The 9,958-nt window shown below is 47.9% G+C and overlaps 1 long non-coding RNA gene across 1 annotated transcript; it reads right to left on the bottom strand.

The window, feature by feature from the left end:
* Positions 1–8,139: 8,139 nt before the first annotated feature.
* On the bottom strand, positions 8,140–9,607 carry LOC109301706. Its single transcript, XR_002098575.1, has 3 exons — positions 9,581–9,607; positions 8,324–8,329; positions 8,140–8,262 (listed from the first exon to the last, which is right to left on the bottom strand). It is a non-coding gene; the product is annotated as an uncharacterized LOC109301706 (long non-coding RNA).
* Between the last annotated feature and the right edge of the window lie 351 nt (positions 9,608–9,958).

The following is a 9,958-nucleotide window of genomic DNA, read 5'->3' on the forward strand; positions in this document are numbered from 1 at the left end:
GACAAATAGCAGAGGCACATCGTTACACAGCTGCTACTTGTCCCCGGGGAATGCCCATGCGTGCGTGGTCTGACGTGTAGCAGGGGGCCCGAGGTGGGATAGGGGAGGCTGCGGCCAGTACTGGGGCAGGCCCCAGAAGCCTTAGCTGAGGTCCTGGGGGCCTCCCAGGGCTCCAGCGGCAGTGATCTGGCACGTGGAGCCTGTCTAGCAACTGGAGCATAGCTCTGGTTTCAGGTGCCTCATGCTGCTGCCACATGCATTGCCCTGCTTTTTTCAGGCATGGGTTTTTTTGACACTGGAATCTCCTGGTGTCAAAAAACCTTGCCATGCTGCAAATCATCAGTGTGGCAAACACCTGTGTGTGTGGCGCATGCAGTTTGCAGTGCTGCAAACTACAGATGCGTGCTCATCTGGACATGCCCATCAGTTGCTCAAAATCATGTTTAGGGAGCAAAACCACCTCATGATGCATCCTTTGCTACTAACTCATTAAATGGCTACCTTAGCACTGCTAGCATTGCTCATCCTAATGGGAACAATGAAAGAAACTTTTAGGAGGAAAAAAGGATGGACCAGAGCATAGCGGGTTCATACATTCATTTGGGAAGAATGCTTTAATATGGCTAATTAGGCTCAGGTACCGGATGTGTCACAAGTGGTACTGTGAATACCCTATGTTCACTCTTCATCCTAGATCAGGATATCGATGCCTTGGCAGAAGTGTGCAGAAGTGATATGACTGTGTTCCCCCCAAAAAGTAACTTTAGTAGAATTAATTATGTGATCACAGATTGATCCCTTTATTTTTCCTGAAACAGCAAATGGAAGCAATTTGATCCATCTTTGACCTATGCATACTGGAGGATTAAATAAGGAATTTGACTATAAATCTTCAAAAGTGTGTTTTCCAGCATTACAAAGTAGGGATTCCCTGCTTGAATATGCTGCTTGTATTGTAATCTATAAAAGGCTTCCCCCTTCCCCCAGCCTAATTTTTAGTAAGTAAGAGATATAAGTGTCTTTCCAAACTTATCTGTATATATAACAAAAGCTTTGAAATATATTCATACTCTGTGTTTCAAATAAATAATCTTTTATTCATTATTGCTTTACATTTTTTTATCGTTCTCTGCTTTTTTATTCAACCATACTTTGACATAAACAGTTTTCTATAGCACATTCAAAAGAAGACTATGTAGATTCATCACAAATTTCCAGTTGGTTATATACAGATAAATGACCATCCAAAGAGGAAAAAAGTTTTAATTTTTTTTAAACTGACGTCTATAATTGTGTGGTCTAATCTCAAGTTAAGCTTTCTGAGTTCACTTCAACAGTTCCAGGAAGACGTTAGTACTTAAGGCAGAACGTTGGCATCCAACAAGTATCTATAAGATTAAATTTAGGGTGGCAATTATGCCTTTCTTCAACTACAGCCCCAATCAATAAAAACATTTCTATTACCTTGCCTCCATAATGTTCACAGTAGACAGTGCTAATGGACAGAAAGACACTGCCAAGATTGGATTTTAGGGTCTAAACCAGATTTCAATACCTTATTGCACCCATCTGCATTTCTAGAATAAACTGTTTAAGACAATGCACATCTTCATTTATCTTAAGAACAGTAATAATTGAGTATTTATCAGAAAAGAGAACATGTTGAGCATCTCCTATACCTGCTTCGTGATTCTGCTGGAACTCAGACAATTGTTGGTTGACAGCACAACTCAGCTATTACATTAACTAGACTGTCTGACATGAAAGTATTGGTACCCTTTTTATCAGCTCAGCATAACAATCCTTGTCTTTGAGGGTGAACTTTTCAGATCTCCTTTTGACTTTTCACTGGTAGCATGAGTCACTATGGCCAGAATCAGGTGTTGTATTTGTCCCTGGATCAGCTGTACCTGTGCTTATCCCAGAATAAAAATATCCCAGGATTGACATGTACACATCACCTTTTTGATCAGAGTTTAGTGAGTGTCTGAATGCAGTGCTGCTTTTTTGCCAGGGATTTAGTGATGCCATTGATTCCGAGGATAACTGTATAGATGTACTTTGCAGTATCCCAGGATAATTTATTACTACCCAGTATTTCTTTTTTGGATTGATCTCAGAACAATTGACATGGATATGTGTACAACTGCACTTTGTCCTGGTATAAAATGGTTATCCCAGGATAAATGTGATGTCTAGCAATGAGCTCTCTGTCCACATAAATGTTAATTATTTTCTTCCTGAGCACTTGGTTTTCTGCATAAAGCACTAACTTTCCTATAACCTTTTGAATAAAGACCTTCCATCTATTATTCACAAGCTTCCCATCATCAAAGTCCTTTCCAAGATTCAACTTTACTCTCCAGGCCTCAAAAGCTCTTAATGGACATGTACAGATGTTACACTTAGATGAGTCTAAATGAACAAGGATTAATCTAAGCCCATAACTGTACATAACTATGCTCAGTGCACGTAGACCTGTCTAAAAGTGGTGCAAGCAACCTTAGACCTTGTTCAAGGTACACTCAGTTGGGATCGATTATGGTTAGATCAAATTTATGTACCGTTCCCCAGTGATTTAAGTTAGATCCCTGCCCTCTGGCATCCTAGCTTGCTTTGCAGCCTTCCATTACCCCTCCCTCACAGGGCAGCCTGCTAACATTCAGTCTGTACTTGGCTGCTCTGGACAAATGCCCAGCAGGACCCAGCCCACCGCAGTCTTAGCACTGAGAAAGCACAGCCCCTCTCCTCAGCCCAGCCTCCAGTCACCTGCCAGGGGGTTGAAAGTGAGGCATCTGTGTCTGCCACATTAGTCCCTGGGCCATTCCCCCATATCCTCATCACCCCATCACAAAGCACCCCACAACATACACACAGAACCCAACACTGAGCCAAGAAAAACCCCAGTGCTTGGGCACAGTCCCCCAGACCCTGACCCTAGCACCTGCACAGCCAGCCATGGATCCCTATGGCCCCATGCTTGGGCACTGAACCACGGACCCCAACCCCGGCACCCACACATCACAGCTCAGAAGCCACAGCGAGGCACCCTGCAACCTGGACACTAGCATAGACATGCTCCTGCTACCAAGCAGGAGCTGGTGCAGACAGCTAACCTCTGCAGAGTCATCAGGGTGGGTGTAAAAGCATTGGGATTGGGCCTGCACAGAAACAACCTTGTGACCTCTGAGGCTTGGCCACTGCCAGCAAATATCTAAGCCATGTGCACTAGGGGTGCTGCAAGGGTTTTCTGGCCCACAAATCCAGGGACCTGGATTACTAGGGCTGTAGTAGGGTGGGGGGCACTGGGCATCTGAGCTGGGGCAAGCAGGCAGACACCCCTGAAAACTTCAGGAGCAGCTTCCTCAGTGTTGTAAGTAGAGGGCACTGGAAATTTCCAGGCTGGGGTGTGGCGCAGTGCTAGCATCATAGAGGCATCTGCTGGAAGCCCCTGCAAAATTCCAGGTCATGTTGGTAGCCTGGCCAGTGGTCACTCTGGAGCATGGGCTGGACCCAGCTGCAGTGAAAGGGAAAAGCCACACACTGGGACCAACACTTCCACACACCCACCATTCCATCCATCCATCCCCTTGCAGCCAGACCCTCATCCACCCATGGATGCTAAGATCCCATGGCCATCATGAACCATCGAAGAACCTGTCACATCCTCCTCCAGTACCAAACCCTGGTCTCACAACTAGGGCTACAGGGAAATAAGGGATCTCATTGCCATCTGGGGTGAGCAGGAGACTCAGGACCAGCTCCACAAAGGCCACTACAACAGGGATGTGTTCAAGCACATTGCCCAACAGATGAAAGTGTGGGGCCACTACAGGGCTGAGGTGCAGATGAAATGGATGAACATCCAATACAAGCTTATGCATGACATCAATAAAAAGTCCTGGAGCAGGAAGCAGAGCTGACCCTTCTACGAGAAGCTGCCCCACTTCCTCACCATGGACAGGCCATTGCCATCCCATACACATGTACACTGGGGGTGGGCAGGAGGAGTTGTCAGGAAGGAACCCACCACAGGAAGAGGTGCAGGAAGGCCCTAGGACAACAAGACAACCAGATGCCCAGAAACTAGGTCTGCTGCTGGCAGCAGTCCCCAAGGAATCCAGCCCATTGATGTTAGGTTCCCTATCACTGTATGATCTAGCAGTGGAGGTGCATCTGCACCTGGACCTGAGTTCCCTTGATATCTTTTCTGGCATGGTCAAGAACATGGACCTTTGCACACAAAACCAGCGAAAAAGCTCCAATGCTATGGTCATCGCAATCCAGGGACAATCCAATGGCCTGTCCATGGTGAGGACCCTGACACCATACCCTCCACCTCCTAAGAACCTCTCCCCCTCCCAACCCTGATCTATGGCCAGAATCTGTCAATTCTGTGGACTGTAGCCAAACGTGTAGACCTCAGGACACCATTTCCAATACAGCAGTCATAGGTATGATGTATGGCATGTCATAGGTAGGCAATCCTACTCCTCTGACACCTCCTCACAGCCCCCTTACAGACGTACAGAGTGCCCTCCCAAACCCAACTACCAATGCAGTGGCTGCTGCCACAGCACCACCCACAGCACCCACAGCCAGACCTCCCCACAGTTCTGGTGAAGATTCAAGCAAGGACACCCTGCTGCCTGGGGAAGGTACAGGTCCACTCCTCTCCATGCAGCCATGATGGGGAACCAGGCACTAGGGAAAATATGGACCCTGGGGTGAACCATGCCAACAGCCAGTGGGACAGGAAGGGAGCAGTGTGAAGAATCTATGCCAGCCCAAAGCTGGTATGCAAGCCTGTCTCCAGAAGGTGGTCACCGGACCAACCTGCACACCTTTCTACCCACCTGCCTCTGGCCCCTTGGGGACCAGTGGCTGCTGCAGGCCATACCTACAGTCACAGCCCTCTCCCAGGCTGTAGCTGAGAACCTGGCCAAGAACCTGAGAAGGGGCAATGCACCGATGAATCATCCCCACCTTGACTATTCAAAGTTTAGGGTACCAGGCTGCTAATTGCTCAAGAGGTTTCTGTCTTTCAGCACTGGGCAGACCAGTCACCCCCCTCCCCTCCCTATCTTCCTGGAGTGTAGCTGAGGCACCAAGCTCCCCCTGCCTTACTTTGGGTAATTAACAGCCCATATTCCATTCTGTGGCAACATTAATCTGCCTCATTCACACTTCCTGCTGTATGTCTTTGGGCCACGCGCAGCAACTGGGAGAAGCTGAGCATCCTTCCAGCTGCCCAGCCCACTGGCGCCGAAACAGCCCCTCATTCCACCTTGCATTCATGCAAAGGCACTGCAAGAGTTTATTGAAATCTGAAGGCAAAGTGTAAGAAACAGGTACAAGTGCCAGCACTCTGTGCCCTGCCCCAGTTAGCAGTGCCATGGTGGTGTGTGGCAGAGAGGACACTGAGGTCAAGAACAGGAGATAACCCACAGTCATCTATGAGAATCACTGGAGTTGCAGTACAACAGGAAAGAGAAAAATTCCCCCTTGCTGCTGCCAGGTGTGTGGGGGGGCAATCCTCACTGCCCTGCCACTGCCCCGTGCTGTATGTGTGTGGGGGGGGGCATTCCATGAGCCCCAAGAAGCCCTGACAGCTGCTGCAGCACCCGTTGAGTGTGGAGTTTTGTTTTGTTTTTTTAAAGAGCTGGGATGCTGGGGCCAGCCAGAGCAGCCATTGATGGGTCTGGGAGAACAGGTGGAGGATGAGGGCTCATGGTAGAGCCCCCCCACACACACACAGCACAGAGCAGCGGGGTACAGCAGGAATCTCCCACAACCTGGCAGGAGTTGGTGAGTGCAGGGCTTTTTTTTTTTTTTTTGAAAGAGCCAGGACACTGGGGCCAAGTGGGGCAGCCATTGACAGGGCTGGGAGAGCGGGCAGGGGTCAGGGGGTCCTCAGGGGAGTTGGGGGAGCAGGCAGAGGATGGGGCCTGGAGGGATCCCCCATGGTGTCTCCCCCTCCTCCAGCCCCTCCTCCCACCCCCTACTTACTGGCATGGAGTCTGGGTCCAGCTCCCTGTGGTGGCAAGTGGGGACTGCCTGAATCTCCGAAGCTCTCCGAATCTTTTCCAAATCAATTCAGGGAGCTTCAGATCAATTTGGACCTTTTTATTGATCTCCTGATTTGATTTGGATTCAGAGATTCAGTCACCAATCTCCTCCAAATCAAATCAGCACCTGAAGCGTCACACAGCCCTGTCAATCACCTCCCACAGGACCATGTTCTGCAGCAGGAACAGGGCATACTGGCTGGCATTCCCTAGGAATAGTGGTAAAGCTCATTCCTCTAGGCTCAGCTGACTTTCATCAGAGAAAGGTCAGGAGCAAAGCAGCACTCCTGCATGGACACAGTGCTGAAATGTTTCTCCAGAAAGGAAGAACAGGGGAGGAGGGGGTAGTTTAAGAGCTCCATCAGAATTCCCTAGAGTAGTTAGTTTCTGCATGTTCCAGAGATGGTCCAAGCCCTAGAGGGACCCTTTGAAGGAACAGAGCAAGTGGCCACTGCATTTTCTGTAAAGGGACACAGCCCTTCCCTAGTGAGCAACATGTCCCAGCACCTGCTGCCCACTCACAGCACAACTGAGATCCCAGTCTCTGTTGTGCTGGATGGAGAGCAGCAGGGCAGCTCCCAGCCTTGGGAGGAGAAAAATGGCCAAGACGGAGGACTAGCCCTAGCTACCTTGCCATATCCACGAGTGCCTAGGTGAGTGCTGGGAGGGTTCAAACTGCCTGCCCTTCTACTTCATTTTTTCAGCAAAAGTTGCAACTTCACTCTAAGGTTCTGTATCTCCCCTGTCAAACTGCAGAAACACCATGTATGTGAGGGAGGACAGTGAACAGAGGATACAATGCCAGCTCAAGGACAGAGAGCCACACAGTTGCAGAGTGCACGAGGGATATCCATTGGAAGCATCAAAGAACCAAGGAGGAGATGCTGCAGGCCTTGGTTGTTCCCTCTAAGAGCCAGGCATGTACAGCTGATTCCTGGTACCAGGAGCTATGGGAGCAGCATGAGAAGAGACTGCACATGGCAAGGGTTGATATCTTCAGGATGGGGGATGCCTACCCCTGGGCTGCCAAGGTGCAGGAATGGGGGCTCAACTCACCATTTTTGGAGGCAACCCATGTCTTGGTGGAGCTGAAGAGTCCCAGCACCAGGACAAAAAGTTGATGGACGGGGTGCTGGACCACTTTGCAGCCACCTATGACACCTCTGACTCACACCAGTGTTGCCTCCCATAGAGAGCCCATAGGCCCTTTTACCCTTCTGTTGAAGATTGGACCCTTCTCTTGATTGATCCTCCCAAGAGAGTTTTGTTGCCACAGGATCCCCAAGGCTCCCATTAACTCTTTACCTTCCGTGAAAGAAGTATGTAAGGTAAAATGGACTAATCAAATAAGTAAGATTACAGAATTATTATAACTACCTACAAGAGACATATAACACTGAAGGAGACATAGATAAGCTTGGGACTTAATAATTTCCAGAAACAGGCTGCACACACTATAGTACAAATTGGCTGATGTTAGACAACTATACGTATAAATATATATAATTTGACATACACATCTGAAAGTGCAAGAAGCATGATGGTGATAAGGATAAGATGTTAAGCAGGCTTCAGTTTTTAGAGAGTGTTGGGGACAATTTCCTGGTGCAAGTGTTGGAGAGGCCAACAGGGGCTGTGCTCTTCTTGACCTGCTGCTCACAAACAGGGAAGAATTGACGTGAAATGCAGAAGTGGATGGCAAGTTGGGCAGCAGTGACCATGAGATGATTGAGTTCAGGATCCTGACAAAAGGAAGAAAAGAAATCAGCAGAATAAGGAGCCTGTGCTTCAGAAAAGCAGACTTCAACTCACTTGGGAAACTCATGGGCAGGATCCCCTGGGAAGCTAGACTGATGGGAAAGGAGTCCAGGACGGTTGACTGTATTTTAAAGAAACCTTACTGAGGGTGCAGGAATGACCCATCCCAATACACAGGAAGATTAGCAAGTATAACAGAAAGACCAACCTGATTTAGGACCACTTCAGTGAGCAAAAACACAAAAAGGAAGCTTACAAGGCATGGAAACTTGGACAAACAACAAGGGAGGAGTATAGGAGTATTGCTCAGGTATGCAGGGATGAGGCCAACGTGCAACTGGAGTTGCAGCTAGCAAAGGATATGAAGGGTAACAATAAGGGCTTCTACAAGCATGTCAACAATAAGAGGAAGTTAAGGGAAAGTGTAGGTTCCTTACTGAATGCGGGAAGCAACCTAGTGATGTGAAAAAGGGTGAAGTGCTTAATGCCTTTTTTACCTTGGTCTTCACAGGCAAGGTCAGCCCCCAGACTACTGCACCAGCCAGCATAGTTTAGGGAGGAGGTGAGCAGCAAACAATAATAAAAAAATAGATTAGGGACTATTTAGAAAAGCTGGGTGTGTAAAAGTCCATGGGATGCAATGCACCTGTAGGTGCTGAGAGACTTGGTCAATATAATTGCAGAGCTGCCGGCCATCATCTTTGAAAACTCCTGGTGATTGGGAGAGGTCTCAGATGATTGGAAAAGAGCAAATATAGTGCCCATCTTTAAGAATGGGAAGAAAGAGGACCCAGGGAACTAGACACTGGCCACCCACACCTCAGTCTGTGGAAAAATCCTGGAGCATGTCCTCAAGGAATCCATTTCTAAGCACTTGGAGGTAGAGTCAGCATGAATTCACTAAAGTCAAGTCATGCCTGACTCACCTGATTGCCTTCTATGATGAAATGGCTGGTTCTGTAGAGGCAGGGAGAGTGGTGGATGTGATATACCTTGACTTTAGCAAAGCCTTCGATATAGTCTCCCACAACATCCTCACAAGCAAGATAAGGAATTACAGGTTGGATGAACAGACTGTAAGGTGGATAGAAAACTGGCTGGATTGTCAGGCTCAGAAGGTAATAATCTATGGCTCAAAGTCTAGCTGGCAGCCAATACCAAGTGAAATGGCCCAGGGGTTGGTCTTGAGGCTGGTTTTGTTCAATATCATCATCAAGAACTTTGTAAGATGTGACGGAGTACACCACCAGCCAATCTTCAAATGACACCAAGCTGGAGGGAGTAGTAGATACAGTGGAGGTTAGGGCTAGGATTCAGAGAGACCACAACAAATTGGAGGACTGGACCAAAAGAAATCTCACAAGGTTCAATAAGTGCAACGTCCTGCACTTAGGACAGAAAAATCCCATGAGCCGGTACAGGCTGGGGACTGACTGACTAAGCAGCAGCTCTGCAGAAAACAACCTGAGACTTACAGTGGACAATAAGCTGAATATGAACGAAAAATGTACCCTTGTTGTGAAGAAGGCTAATGGCAAACTAGGCTCCATTAGTTTCCAGCAGATTGAGGGAAGTGATTATTCCCCTGTATCTGGCACTGGTGAGGCCACACCTGGAGTACTGTGTCCAGTTTTGACACCTCCACCCCCCTATAAAAAGGATATGGACAAATTTGAGAAAGTCCACTAGATAGCAGCAAAAATTGTTGGGGGCTGGGTCACATAATTTATGAGAACAGGCTGAGGGAACTGGACTTATTTAGTCTGGAGAAGAGGAGACTGGGAGAGGATTTAATAGTAGCCTTCAACTACCTGATAGGTGCTTACCAAGAGAATGGAGTGAAACTGTTCTTAGTGATGGCAGATGACAGAATGAAGAGCAATGGCCTCAAGTTGTCACCAGGGAAGTTTAGGTTAAATACTAGGAAAAACTTTCATGAGGAGGGTAGTAAAGCACTGGCACAGGCTACCCAGAGAAGTTGTGGAATTTCCATCCTTGGAGGTTTTTAAGACCCAGCTAGACAAAACCTTGGTTAGGATGCATATAGTTAGGGGTGGTCTGCTTTGCACAGGGGTTTGGACCCCCTGAAGTTCCTTCCAACCCTAATTTTCTATGATTTAACAATTTTAGGA

Source organism: Gavialis gangeticus, unplaced genomic scaffold (assembly GCF_001723915.1).
Source record: "Gavialis gangeticus isolate Ggan-Ray unplaced genomic scaffold, GavGan_comp1, whole genome shotgun sequence".
NCBI classification, from domain to species: Eukaryota; Metazoa; Chordata; order Crocodylia; family Gavialidae; genus Gavialis; species Gavialis gangeticus.